The sequence below is a fragment of the Saccopteryx leptura genome, chromosome 10 (genome assembly GCF_036850995.1).
Source record: "Saccopteryx leptura isolate mSacLep1 chromosome 10, mSacLep1_pri_phased_curated, whole genome shotgun sequence".
Lineage (NCBI taxonomy): Eukaryota > Metazoa > Chordata > Mammalia > Chiroptera > Emballonuridae > Saccopteryx > Saccopteryx leptura.
In genome coordinates this window covers 25,893,916-25,908,752 of record NC_089512.1, presented here as the reverse complement: position 1 = coordinate 25,908,752, position 14,837 = coordinate 25,893,916, and the positions used below count along the sequence as shown (strand labels likewise).

General features: G+C 42.9%; 1 protein-coding gene and 1 long non-coding RNA gene across 9 annotated transcripts in view; one reads left to right on the top strand and one right to left on the bottom strand.

The window, feature by feature from the left end:
- The window catches only part of THRB (thyroid hormone receptor beta), a 396,484-nt gene extending 389,202 nt beyond the window's left edge, over positions 1-7,282 (bottom strand). For 4 of the 8 annotated variants that reach the window (XM_066351976.1, XM_066351980.1, XM_066351968.1 and 1 more), the window contains exon 1: positions 6,477-6,623. The gene's annotated coding sequence lies outside the window, so the exon portion shown is untranslated. Of the gene's footprint in view, positions 1-6,009; positions 6,103-6,476; positions 6,697-7,221 lie in introns of those variants that run through there. The other 4 variants (XM_066351977.1, XM_066351969.1, XM_066351971.1 and 1 more) reach the window with 3 other exon arrangements.
- LOC136382563 (uncharacterized) lies at positions 6,839-13,497 on the top strand. Its single transcript, XR_010747254.1, has 4 exons — positions 6,839-7,257; positions 8,228-8,506; positions 12,113-12,255; positions 13,319-13,497. It is a non-coding gene; the product is annotated as an uncharacterized lncRNA (long non-coding RNA).
- The last annotated feature ends 1,340 nt before the right edge of the window (positions 13,498-14,837 follow it).

Sequence of the window (14,837 nt, the reverse complement as noted above, 5' to 3'; positions counted from 1 at the left end):
CCATTCAAATATAAGTACAGTATTCCAGATCTCCAGATGCTGGAAGTGGAATAGAAACTACAGTAAAGTTTAGTTGGAATTCAAAAAAGCCCACAAAAACACATATAACGGAAATGAACCATTCTCTGGCTTATGTAAGTTAATACATTTAAACATCAGAAATAAAGTAAAAAATATAGATGTATATATTTTATGATTATAATATTTTTAAATTAACAGAAATTTAGCATTATTTTTCCACAAAACACTTTGACAATGGAAGCATTTCCGTTGCAGATATTCATAATGCATACTAGCGTAAAAACAGGCTCTGAAAACTTATGCACTAAGTTGTTAAACTCAGGATTTCCCCAAACATAATTTGCCATAGGTTAACATAAATAAATAGTAAAATATGTAACAACTAAAACAATATAAAGATCTACCAAAATATTCATGATTACAGAGGATCAAAAGTGATGACAAGATTTGTGGCTTGAGACACCAGCGTGACAATGGAATTGTCCCTGAGATATGGAAGCTGGGTATGGGGACTACAGCTGAGGTCAGAGACAAGCAAGGTCTTTTTTCCTATGTGTGAGAACATGTCACATACTTGTCACAGAGACAGATTCTGCATATGTGGACATGCCAGTAGGTGAGATATTTATGCTTATGGAAGAGAAATATAAAAAACTAACCCAAACCCAAGAATGTCAAGATTGTTATCAATAATTATTTTTGAGTACCCATTCTGTGTAACCATTGTTGAAACCTGGGAAAAAAGAATCTTCTAAGAGAAACAAGAAGAGAGGAAAAGTATATCTGAACCTTCCTAACATATGTCATAAGAGTCAAGAATACTCAGTGGCTTCTCCTGAATGTCACGATCCTACACTATACCACTAAAGCCACGACTGTCTTCTTCCCTTTCTTCATCTCAAACATCCCTGAGCCACTAGAGGTCATGCAAGTATATTGCCCAAATTAAGAAGACATAGCTGCTCTCAATGTGCATTTCTTTGTCCAAGCTTTTGCTTTAATCAGCTTATCACTCATGACTTTCTGAACAAATCCCTAAGTTCTTGATTACAGAAGAGGACCCCTAATCCTTGAAGCCTCTCTTTTGGAATTAGGAAGTTAAATAACTTAGTTTAGATCAATCCTTTCCTAATTGCTATATGTGCCCCATCTACGGTCCACTCTCCATGTGTACACACATATATATATGTCCTTAATTATAAATATTATTATATTGTTATATATACATTACATAGTACATATACCTATATCTTATGTGATGTATATATATATGCATATATATGGGTGTGTGTCTAACTGTCACAATGTAAAGGCTGTAATATGCTTCCTGGGACAGAGTCAAGGTTCCTGGGTCCTAATCCCAGACTCTCTTGATTTACCATTTGGAAAAGATACCTAAGTTCACAATTGAACTCAGTTTCTTGCTCAATAAAAATTATCCTGCACAAGAGCTGCCAGTCCATAAAGTCTGCGAAGTCCCTTGAAATTAGGACAATATGGACAAAACAACATTAGCATTGAAGCATGTTATTTTGCCAGTTGGCCAGATTCCAGAAGGATATGGAAATACATTACTTGTGACTCAGTAATTTGGATAACCCTTCCCCTCCACTGCCTTTCCACCCCCCACCCACCCCCCACCCCCCGCCACACAACACTTACTTAAATGTCATTTGACCAATAAATTAAGGAACTTAAAGTGCAGAGTGAACATCTTAATCAGAGACTCCCTGGCCTAAACATACTCAATTCCACACCATGTGGATAAAGAGACTCCTGGACGAAATCCACTGCAATTTATTCTAATGTGCATGGGCTACAGACACCACACACAATCATTTCCTCAGATTAAAATAACCTTATTTCACCGAGGGGGCCATATAAGAGACCCCAATAGGCAGATCCATTCATATTAATATATGCATATTGTCTCAAAGTTCACTGGGCTACATGCTGAGCTGCAAAATGACTAGCAAAGCCAGGCACATACGTAGTAGGGACATAGATTTGTGTAGAATGAATGGGGACTCAAATCAAGTAATCAGAATGACTTTAAATAAAGCAAGGAGTTAGCTTGCCACTCATTACTCAGCCAACTCAGACACTAGACTAAATCCTTGGAGCAAAATGCTCCTCTGTGATATGATGCAATCCAGGCAGCAAATGTTCACTTTGAGCAAAACCAAAGTCAGAAGATGATAATATCAACGTCAGAAGAGAAAGAGAAACACCATCCTTGATTCATTCTTTCAACAGCCATTCCCTGTGCTCATGTGTATTCTTTGCTAGGTGAGAGTCAAGATGACTAAACCCAACCCCTCATCACAATTTATGGGGGGGAGACAGAAATGAACACTAAAAAAAATTACTATACAGGGAGAGAAGAACTTGACAGACTAAGGCACAAAGCCTCAAGGCCACCTGTTCAGAGAGGTTTATATAGTGTCATTTTCAAGTACCTGGCTGGCCTGTCCTCTCAGATTGCTTTAGTGAAAAGCTTGGTCATGACACCGGATATTTGAGAGCATCAGCCTAAAGAACATGTTAACCATTCATTCCTCTAGGTTTTCTGAGCTCTATTTCTGCCTTGGGGACACTCGCCAGAATCTCCTCTGCTGTGCCATGAAAGCTTAGGCTCCAAAGACAAACTCCCACTGGGTTCCTTTTCTTCATTATGCCTTCTAAATTTTTTCCCCTTTAGGGATGGTGAAAGACATGATCATATACAGAACTTAACTTCATTTTGTGGAGAGTTGATGTTCCAGTATTGGCCATTATACGATGTGATATCTCATAGGAGCCTATACTACAGGTGCCATAGTAAGACCTCTGTCAATGTTATCTGATCTATCCTTATAACTTTAATGTACACCCAAGTCTCATTCTTTCTCTATTAACTTGGCTACTGAGAAGCTCATAGCTAAATTAAATACTCAAAAGCAATAAGCACTTTAAGCTTTCTGTTTGATTATCTTTTGTCCCTTACCATTTTTACCAGTCTCATCATTCTGTGGGACTTTTACTATGTATTTACTCAGACATGTTTCCGAAAGTTGATACTCTATATACAAAAACAGATCTCCACAATCATCAATTGTAACTTCCTTTTAGTCTCAATTGTCTAAAGAGGTCCCATGATTAGCTCATTAGATGATAACCCCTTGGGTATCAGAGCTCAGTTGCTTGAAAACTCAGATAATGCAATATTTCCCACAGTTGTTTGGTTCAAAATCTGTTTATGGAAGTGGAAAAGGGGGCAAAGGGGTAGGTGACTGACTTAAGTTATAACACAGGGTAACTGCCAGGTTATTTCCAACCTACGGCCGAGAGCTATTTCTATCCTGTGTGGGATCCTGACAGTCCCATTCACCCCTTCGCCAACCACCACTTTCATAGACCACCAAGCTCCCTTGATCTTCTTATGGCTGCCAAAGCCAAAGACACTGCTAGAACCTGCTGCGTGAGAAGGCGTTGCTATTACCCAGTGATATATTTGTTTTCTGGAATTTCACTCTTTGCACTGACAATACCTCTGGAACTCATACAAATTCTGCTGAAACCCAGGGTACTGAAGGTCAAAGTCTTTAGGGAATCAGGTAAGACAAACTGCTGCTGAGGAATTCCATGTACTCAAGGCAAGTATCCCCAGGAAATACTTGCAGAAATAACCCTGCATCGTCAGTATTCAACACTATACAAGATGGGGATAGCTTTCATTTCAAAAGAGAAAAACAAAGATTAGCCCATATATCCATGGCACACACACACATACAGGCACAGATCTTGGCATGTTCAATTGGTACCCATTTAGGATGCTTAGGTATTTGGGGGAACAATGTTTGAGCACAACTCTTCCTTTATCCAACAAAGATTTTTTTCAGCACCTACTGTGTGCCAAGCACGATTCAAGCTGCTGGAGAATTGAGCGTGAAGGGAGCAGTTTTTTTTCACGGACTCTATGTTTGACATACAGGAGACATGCAACCAGTAAGGACCGACTGAAATGAACAATTCAAACTGCAAATATAACCAAGGAAGAGGGCGCAAACAGGGAAACAAAAACCAGCGTCTCTGGAGGAAGGAGGGGCTGCCTTTGCTCAAGTGGTGACGGAAAAAAAGCTTTTTGAGAAGGTGACACATAACCTTACACTAGAATGACAAAAAGAAGCTAAAGAAAACCAACCACCTTTACTCTGATTTCCATCAAAAAGATGAGCTTACTAAAAAAAGAAATATGCAATCCCATTTGTGGCTCCCACACCCTGTGCTTCAATCAATTGCAAAAGTCTCAGAAGAGGAAAGGAATCCACACATTCTTAAGGCAGTTTTAAGAAATCACCTTTTCTTAAAGGTGTAGATGATAAGGAAGCTGTCTTAGTTCATCTCTGTAGCAGAATTTACTACAAAGAATCTGTAGGGGAGAAATGAAATGTTTATTGCTCCTGCAGTCGATTACTTCATAAAATAATATTCCGACGTCAATAAAAGTATGTCTTTGAATTGTAATGCCAACAGAAATTGCTCCACAAAAAATAGTTCTGTGGCTATATTCACTACCATTTACTTTCATTCGCTGGAAAATAAGAGCAAATCATATTTACTAATGGATGGTCTCCTTTCCAATATAGAACAAAACTAGGAAATTCATTAAAATAAAATACTGATAGTATCTGCTTCACAATCACAAATAATAAATGGTTTTTCACCAATGCCTTCCCATATAATATTCCCAAATAAATCACTTACTATTGAATTTCTATTAGAGTCCATTAAACCATTAGCCAAGTGACATGAAAACTCCTAAAAACATTCATTGCTCAAAATACTTTTCATCAACACACCTTTAAAAAATGTTTCCTAATCCCTGACTTGTTTCAGAAGCAGTGATAAACAGAAGTGAAGTAGGGAGCAATCACAGTGAATATTCAGAATAAATCGTGGAATATTTTGACTAAACTGAAATTTTTACTTTGTGGTCCAATGCATATTATATTATATTATATTATATTATATTATATTATATTATATTATATTATATTATATTATATTATATTATATTATATTATATTATATTATATTATATTATGTTAGGTTATAATGTGTTAAAACTGTTATAATGTGTTAGAACAAGGCAAAAATAATGTAAAGATATTGCGCAACAGCTCTATATTATATGTATCATTATAAAAATTGCTGTGCTCTGATATTAATACACTGTCAAAGGAATGCTTTATGTTTTCGAACGTCAAAACAGGTCTTTAAAACAATCTTACCAGAACCTGAGAGCCGTACTATGCCAAGAGGAAGACTTTGTTTTAAGTTTATTGACTGATTAGGGATAGTGTTTGAAGCTTCACAAATCCTAAATCTGTGTGGAAAGGGGAGGATGGAAAGTCTGAACTTGTCCAAGTAAATTATTTTCTTTTCTTTGACTCACTTGACAAATTGTTATACTCCTAGGTCCTTCAAAATTAATTTCCCATTTGGGTAATATTATACATTTAAAATTAGTAAATACAAACTCACTCCATGCTCCCTCTCCCCAACAAATCAGAAGGCTTAAGACTTAGCACTAATAATAATCCTACAATGGTCATTGGGAAATCCTTCCCCAAAGTGACAACAGCAGCTAGCTAAGAAAGGCAGAATCCAAAAAAGTCCCCCAAATTAGTCCTGCTCCGAGGGGTGGCGCGGGGGTGGGGGAGCACACAGCTGGCACAACTCCTGGTATCAGAACCAACTTCAGGCCACTCAGACGAAGATGCTGCGTCAAGAGAAGCAGGCAAAGAAGTGCGACTGAGGAGGCTAGCGAAATCGCCACCGACTCCCAGAGGAGGCGGGAGAAGCTAAGTCGCCAGGCACCAGCACAGCGCACGCCAATGTTCAGGATTATTCTCCTTTCCAAACCCGGCAGTTCCGGGGCAAGAGCAAAAAAAGGGGGATGGAGGACCCACAGTCCCTTTAAACCGCACCCCCGTGTCTGCCAACCTTTTCCGAATCCCCGTGTCACAGAACTTCCTCATCATGGAAACTTCCACTCGGTTCGGCGCTGAAGATGCCAAACTCCATTTCACAAGGAGCCTGTCAACAGCTGGGTTGGGGTTTGAGGAACAGAGCCGCTGCGACTGGCGCGGGCCCCCGGCCACCCTGCTCTGCTACTGCCCACGCTGTGGCTCCCCGAGTGCCATCGCGCGGTGCCCCAGCAACCGCCGGGCACCTCCTCCCCGAGCCGGGGCGCACACGAGCCCTGCGGAGGCTGGGAATAGGGCGGCTGACACCCCCACGCACCCACGCCCGCCGCCCGCCCGCGCGCTCAGCCTGCCGCCGGCACCCTTTCAGTTTCCCGCGACAGCCCCGTCACCATCCTGCCCACCCTTCTGGACATCTGGAACTGTCGCCCACTTTTCCCACCGCGACACCCCCCCGCCCTCACCCCCGCCTCCGCGCCAAATTACCAGTGTGCCCTGGAGCCGGCCGGATCGGGCGCCCCTGCCCGGGGAAGGCAGCCGGCGGGCGCTCGCCCGAGCCCGGCGAGCAGAAGGTCTCCTTTCCAAGCGCACTCACATTATTCATGCAAAGTTAATCCCCGCCGCGTCACGGCCGCCCGCCCGAGGATGTGCGCCTTCCTTGGCCAAGCCCCGCAGTCTCCACCCTCCTCCGCCCCCTCCTCCCGGCGGCGGGGTCCCGGGGAGCGCCGGCGACGGGACGTCGCGCGAGTCCTGCAAAATGTCAACTCTTTGGGCGAAGAGAGGCGGCCGTCGCCAGGGCCGCGCCGGCCCTCCCCTGCCACTCCACTTTTATAGGCGTAGGAAGCGAGTGTGGCCGGGGCAGCGGAGTCCCCGCCTCTGCCGGCCCCCCGCGCGCCTGGCCCGCCCCGGTCCGCTCCCCGGGCGCTGTCTTCCTCCGAGCTCCGAGCGTTCGCTCCGCGGTGCGTCTGCGAACCGGTGACCTGGTTTCCCCTCCGGCCCTCCCGGCGGTAGGCTCGCACGGTGGCAACAGCCCAGAGCAGGCAAAGCCGACTCCGCCAGGGGCGCAGCGAGGAAATGGCCTCCCGGCTGCACGTCCCGCCGCCGCCGCCGCCCGGGCGGCCCGGCTGGCACCGACGCGCCCTGTCTGGCTCCCGCCCGGGACTCAGCGGGCTCTGGGACCCGTCGGCCACTCCGGGCTCGCGTACCCCGGCCCGGCTCCCTAGGCACGCACCGCCTCGGATGGCCGCCTCCACACCTGCCTCCCTAGGTTCGGCCGCTCCCCTCCTCCCAGGCCCGGCAGTGCCTTCCGCCCAGGGTGCCCTCGCTCGGGGGGCGATGTTGCAGTGCTTTTTTGGTGGCAGCGCGTCCACCCACCGGGCTGCGTGAGCACAGAGGGTCGGGTTTCGGTATCATTCCTCTACTAGGCAAAGTGGAAGGAATGGGAACGAAGGACGTGGGGACGAGGAGGAGGTGACTTCCAGAAGTCTGGGCTTTATTTTGCCCGTCCGGGCCGCGCTCCTCCCTTTTTCGCCAAACCACTTGTGGCGCGTGGCGGGCTGACACCGCGTCCTGGCTCCTCCCGGGGCCTCCCACCGCCGCGGGGTCTGGTGTTCTCTTACCATCACCAACCCCGAGAACGGGAGCTTGGAAAATTCCTGGCTTGCCCTTGAAGTAGACACCCCTTCACACCATTATGCATATCCTGGGAGATGTGTACGAGGGGGTTGACACTCTCTACAGGTTCCTGAAGGGCCACCCTATTGATTTGTCTTTGCCTTGGATATGTACAAATAAAACCGGAAGAAAAAATGATTTATACTCTTGAAAGTTCTGCCCAGGCAAATATGGGTGTCTAAAGTGTTCCTTTCCCTCCGTTCCCCTGCCCCATAAATCCTGAAGGCCAAAGGTTCAGATTGGGAGAAAATGAAGCGGGCAGCTGCGTTCTGCGCTAGAAGAATACCTGTTAAAAAATACTGAGTACTCCAAAAGCTAAAATATAGTCGTTGTGAAGCTATAGTTGCAACAAAACTGTTTTGACGACAGGGTGCAATTATTTTACTATATATGATATTAAAGTAATTCCGACTTCATTCGTCAATAGACACGTTCATTTGTATAACAAAGTGAGTGAGAGAGCTGTGATGATGCGTCTGTATCCTCAACTGCCTGAACAATGCATAGAGCATTTATTGGAGAGTTTTCTAGATTGCCAGCCAGTGGCGTGTGTTTTATTCCAGCTTCTGGTGAGCATCCCACGGAATGGAGCGAGAAGCCACCATCCCTGTCGACAGCGTTAACCGCCACAACTGTCAGGAAATTAGAAACTGTTCCAGGCGCCTGATGCACAGTTTCAGCGCGCTTCCAGAAAGCCGAAGACCTCAAGACTCCTGGCGAGAGCGAGGGGCCTCTCTTGAGACTCCGCGGTTCCTATTTCCCCTCGGTCCTTGGCGATACATACGTGTTTTATTCTTTAGTCGTAATGAGGCTGCACCCTAGGATTTGTCGGCTTGTAGCTGGTGAGTTGTTCTTTGCAGGGAAGCTCCCTAGCTTTGCGCCAAAGTTGTCCCGGGATGTTTTGGTTGGTTTGGAGGAAAGCTGTGGAGTCTCACCATTTGTTCCAAACATGGGGCCCCCTGGTGGCTAACTGTGAGTAAAAAAGTTGGCCACAGAGGAAAAAAACTGGCTCTGAAAGGCCACAACTCTTGGCAACCCGGTCATGGCAGGGGCCAAAGAGTGGGTAAACAACTTTGTAATAAAGGGAGGTGGTAGCGTGGTGATGATGGTGGTTGTGGTGTTGGTGTGGTTGGTGGTGAGTGTTTGTGGGTGGGCGGTGGTGATGTCAATCTTGCTTCAAAAGGTGGATGATAGGCCTTCAAGACTGCTGGAATTTTTAAATTTTTTCTCTTCCTGAATATAACCTGTAGCTAAATCCCTTTTTAAGTAGGAAACACCATACAGAGATTGAAGTATAACAAACACTGTTGCTTCCCTTTGTTCAAACGGCTTTGCCTTTCTGATCCCATTTTGCCTGGGAACCTCTGAAGTACAGAGTAAATTAAAACGTTGAATAAATAATGTGGCATCACTCAAACAATTCATGAGAGTGTGATTGTAGAAATGTTTTATAACAATGGGGAGGACAGTTTTAATGCCACACGCTGAAAAAAACATGAGCTATGTGGATTCCATTTGAACTCCCTCCTCCCCCCCAAGAGCCATCTTAGAGGCTACATGGTAAAGAATGGGTACCAACAGAACATGCAATTTTTTTTTCCCTGATTTTATACTAGGGCAGTGAAGGAGAATTTTATGGGGACCTGACTGAAGGCAGTCCCAATCGCGCTGATTTCAGAAGACATAACCAAGCTGTTTCCATGACCCATGAGCACATTTCACCAGAGCCAGCCATCTTCACCGCCAGGGTCTATAAATATCAAGCTGATGAATTGGCTCAAGGAAACAATTTATTCATATATTCATTCATTCAATGACAACTGGGGTTAGAAGACAAATAAAACATAGGCTCCAACAGGGCTGGGATTAGACTGACGTGAATAAGGCCAGTGGTGTCAGTACAGGGTCCGAACCTGTCTTTATTTAAAATTTTGACATATTTTCATCATGCATAATGGTTGCATTAATTGTGATTTTTAAAATATTGCATTAAATTATATATAATTTCTCTTTTTTTACTGAGGTTCTTGACATCTCCTTAAATTTTACCTCCAAGGCCTCACCCCTAGTCCCCACTCTGCTCTGTTGTCATGTTACCAGAGTCTAATAAGAGAAGTAAAAATTGATTAGACATTTCTCAGTGTCAAAGATAAGTAATATACAACAAAGAACTTGAGGTCAAGAAGTGAAAGATGTGAGTATGAGATGAGGGTAAAAAAATCAGAAGATTTCACAGAACTAGATAGCACTTGGAACAGTCTAAGAAAAGACCAGATTTTAGAGAGCATTGGAACCAGAGGAATAACCCCTCCAGGGACTGGAACCACTGGTATTCTTTCATTCATTCAACAACTACTCAGGTTGCTGCGCAGCCAAATGACCCAACCCTGGAGATTCCGATTCTTTCTGTTCATCATTAGTCCCTGGAATTTATTTTAGCTGTTGAGGACTCCAGTGATTCTGGTCTATGGCCAGACAGGTAAGAATGTCAAGTCCGTTTCTGCTCTTCAGGAAAGACACGATTAGGGGAAACGGCATGTCCAAGATGAACTTAAGAGTGAAAGGATAATGAGAAATATATAAAAATAAATTATGAGGTGGTTGCCGGCTTGGAGACCATAATAGCCCATGAAGTTAAGAATGGAGAGAGAAGGACTGGGTAAGACTTCCCGCTAAAGGTGGCTGTGCGGGACTTCTGGGAGAAGTCAGGGGGAGGAAAAGACCCAGATAGCTATCTTAGTTGCAGGGCTCAGTGCAAAATGAAATGCGGGGTCCTTTATTCAGAAAGCAGGAAAGAAGTACCACTAATGGTACAAAATATAAAGCTATCTCTTTTCTCCCATGTTCTGTCTTTGGAATTGTCATGGATTTTACTTTACTTACTATTTAATACCATTCTAAGTAAAGAAAAATAAACATGTAACATTATTAGCATCAATTTTACTGTTCATCTACATCATGCAATGCTAGTTTTTAATGCGAATAGAAGTGCACTGAACTCCTATGCAAAATCAACAAAATCACACAATCTGTGTTTACTAGCTCGGGGGCGCATATGGTATTTTGTTGTTTGTTTATGCATGTATGGTTTGTTCTTATCAGAACTGTGGAATCGGCACAACACGAATGCTATTGTTTTTATTTAACTCCTTGTTATGTGCTCATTCTACCACCACTCTCTCTTTGACTTACTGTACTGAGGAGTAAGGAAGGACTGAAAGGAAAAGGAACTATGGGTTCCCCTGTCCTTCATTGCCGTCATTTTCAGAGTAAATGGTTAGCCGGTACAGGGAAGTACCAAGTAAGAGAGGGCATGACAGAGTCCCTTGGTTGTTGTCTTCTTTGCGTTCAGAGCAAGTTCTGTTCAGAATGGAAAGCACGTAACATGCTCACCTTGTACTCAGTTCGAGTTTTGCTGACCTCTCCTGCATCGTGGGACCATTGGAATTCTGTGCTCATGGGGCATCAAGAATGCTGTAGATGAACGGAGAAGCGAACAGCAGCCGTGGGCATATGTACTGAGTGTGTCGCTTCTGCTCACACACATGCTCCATTGTCCCATCAGATGTCACTTACAAGACACTGTTTCCAAGATACAATCACTAGGAATCTCAAGGTGGTAGACACTGAGCATTAAACTTGGTGTCAGGCCTGGAGCACGGGGCCCTTCTGAGCAGGGGGCACTGGCAGCTGCACAGATTGCATGCTCATTAAGCTGGCCCTGGGAAAAGAATCCATCGTTTGCCAGAGTAGAAGCCTAGAGTATGTTGGAGGTGCAGTAGACAATCTCGCACGGCTGGTTATGACAAGGAGTATGTAATACAGCTAACATTTATTAAGCTTGCGTTATGTATCAGGCATTAGCCTAAATACTTCACATATTTTTAAACGTTTGCCTAAGAACTCTGTGAAGCAGTATTATTACACACTTCATTTTCCATGTGGGGAAGCTGAGACATAGGATTGTTAAATAATTTGCTCAAGCTCAGTCCCAGACACTTGTCGCAGAGGCTGGATGTACTCACAAGCAGCCCATCACGCTAGTTATAAGCAGGAGAGGAAGTCACGGGGCCGGACATGTTCTAGAGGTCATGAGATATCATCTCTCTAGTTCTTTGCTTGTGGGGCTGCTATACACTGCAATGATCAGAAGAGGCCTAGGCCCTGGCTGGATAGTTCAGCTGGGCACCCTCCTCACACAGCAAGGTTGTGGGTTCAACACCTAGTCAGGGCACATACAAGAATCAACTAATGAATGCATAAATAAGTAGAACAATGAATTAATGTTTCCCTTTCTTTCTCTCTCTCTCTCTTTCCCTTCCTCTCTCTCTAAAATCAATCAATACATTAAATATGTATATGAGGCCTAAATAAAACAGGCATGACATCAGCTAGAAACCTAGAAAATTCCCTAATTATATTCTTTCTCTCTGCTTGTCTTCCAACAGGGGTTAGAAGATGCTGAGGCCCCTGGGCAGGAACTAGCAAGCCACAAGCTGGAAGGAACCTGGGTCCATTAATCACCACACAGAGGAAACGAGAAGACTCACATTGAACTGTTACAGTGATTGAGTAATCAACTTCTTTTGTGGTAAGCCACTAAAACATGAAAGCTTATTTGTTGCAGTAGTTAATGTTATGCCAACATACCCATCAGCCAAGCCAAACTCTATCAGAGCATAAATCATCTTTTCTTTAAATAGATACTGTTAAAATAATGAACTAGGCCTAGGTGCATCAACGTGGAGATAGCTGCAAAACAAACTGTTGTGTTTAAGAAAACATTCAGGCCTGACTGGTGGTAGCGCAGTGGATAAAACTTTGACCTGGGCCTGACTGTTGGTGGCGCAGTGGATAAAGCATTGGCCTGGAAATGCCGAGGTTGCCAGTTCGAAGCCCTGGGCTTGCCTGATTAAGGCACAAATGGGAATTGATGCTTCCTGCTCCTCCCCCTTCTCTCTCTCTCTCTCTCTCTTTCCTCTCTAAAATGAATAAATAAAAATCTTTAAAAAAAAAAAAAGCCCTTGACTTGGAACACTGAGGTTTCAGTTTGAAACCCTGGGCTTGCTTGGATATAGGAGTTGATGCTTCCTGCTCCTTCCCCCTTCCCTCTCTCTCTCTTTAAAAACAGAACAGAAAAAAAGACATTCAGAGTGATAATTGTTTATTGAAGTATAGTAAAATAGACAAAGATGAAGTGTTCATTTTGATACATTTTTAGGATTTTACAACCCTGTGTAATCACCACACAGAATTAGATAGAAAAAAATCCATCAATCCAGAAAGTTTCTCTGTACTTTTTCTCTGTTGATCTCCATTCCCCTTCTAGAATTAAACACTATTTTGATTCCTATCATCATTTATTAGCTTTGCTACTATCATTTATTTTATTGAGCTTCATGTAGATGGAATGACACAATGTATTCTCTCTTATAGCTGGTTTCTTTCACTCGGTGTAATGTTTTTGAGATAAATCCACAGTATCGTGTGATTAGATAGTTGTTCGGCCCTGGCTGGTTGACTCAGTGGTAGAGTGTCAGCCTGGCGTGTGGATGTCCTGAGTTTGATTCCCAGCCAGGGCACACAGGTGAAGTGCTGATCTGCTTCTCCACCCTTCCCTTTCTCCTTTTTCTCTCTCTCTTCCCCTCCCGCAGCCAAGGCTCCGTTGGAGCAGAGTTGGCCTGGGCACTGAGGATGACTCCATGGCTTTCACCTCAGGCGCTAGAATGGCTCTGGTTGCATCGAAGAAACGGCCCAGATGGCAGAGTATCGCCCCCTGGTGGGCATGCCAGGTGGATCCTGGTTGGGCACATGCAGGAATCTATCTCTCTGCTTCCCCACTTCTCACTTTAAAAAAATAAATAATAAAAATAGTTGTTCTATTTTAAATTTTTATTTGATATTTAATCATGTAAATATGTAGTAGCATAATTTATTTATTTATTTTTCTGTTGATTGATACTTCAGTTGTTTCCAGTTTGGGAATATTACAAATACAGCATTTTTTTTTTTTTGTGGACACATGTGCTCATATTTCTTAGGCACATTCTTAAGAGTAGAATTGCTGGTTATATATTATCTCTTAATCATTCTATGAAAGCTCTCTGATGTACTAGCACAACTATGAGCAACTAGAAGATAAGCAATTAGCACTTAACTTTTGTTTATTTTTACAATTATTGCAAATAAAATACCAAAGTCTAACTTGAGTGAATAAATATTATTCAGAATCACAAGCATAAAAATTCTAAAAATAATTAAATATTCAAGAGAATTATTGCTTTATGTAGCAATTACAAGTTCTGCTTGCAGCCACAAATCATTTCTATACACTAAGGCACATACTAAAAGCCTATGCAAAAATGATATTGATGAATTAAAGTGCATTGAGAAAAAGGTGAATTGGTAAGAATACCAAAACATTTCTAAATTAAATATTAATTTTCAGCTGGCTGAAAGATAGATTTATGATGAGTTGAATAATTGTTAATTGGAGTGTAATAACCAATGTTCACTGTCAGCACGCAATAGTGTAGTATGTTGTTAAATTCTTTGTCAGTTGCCAAAGGAATTTAATGGTTCAAGACATATCTTCCCAAAACATGTCAATTAAGTGCTTCTTTTTTTTTTTTTTTTTTTTTAGTTATGTTTATGTGTAGAAAACATGGAAATGTAATTTTAAAAATTTTGTGAAAATATTCTTTTTTTTTAAGAAGGGGATTAAGTAACTCTTAGTTATTTTCATGGAATAAATTCTAATTTGCCTAGATGCAACAACATATGTAATACTTATGATTATGGGCCATTTTCAGATTCTAGAATTCCTGAATGGGTCTCACTGGAATGACAGTTATAACTTTGGATTTACTTGCTATTGTTAGCTCTATGAGATTCTCAATTTGAGGCCACTCTAAGTCTTACTGACACTTTCTATCTTCATGTGTTATAGCTCTCCTTCACAATAAACTTGCCTCATCCCAAGTTTACAAAGCATTGCATAAAACATTAGTCACAGAGCTCCTACAGACACAACTGCAGAACATATTTTGAGCATCCATAAATAATATACTTGGAGCAAACAAGCTAGAACTGGCAGAGAAAACAAGAGAATCCTAAGTTTCCATTTATGCAGATTAGAGCAAAGCCCTCCACTGTGGTTCATGACAATAATGG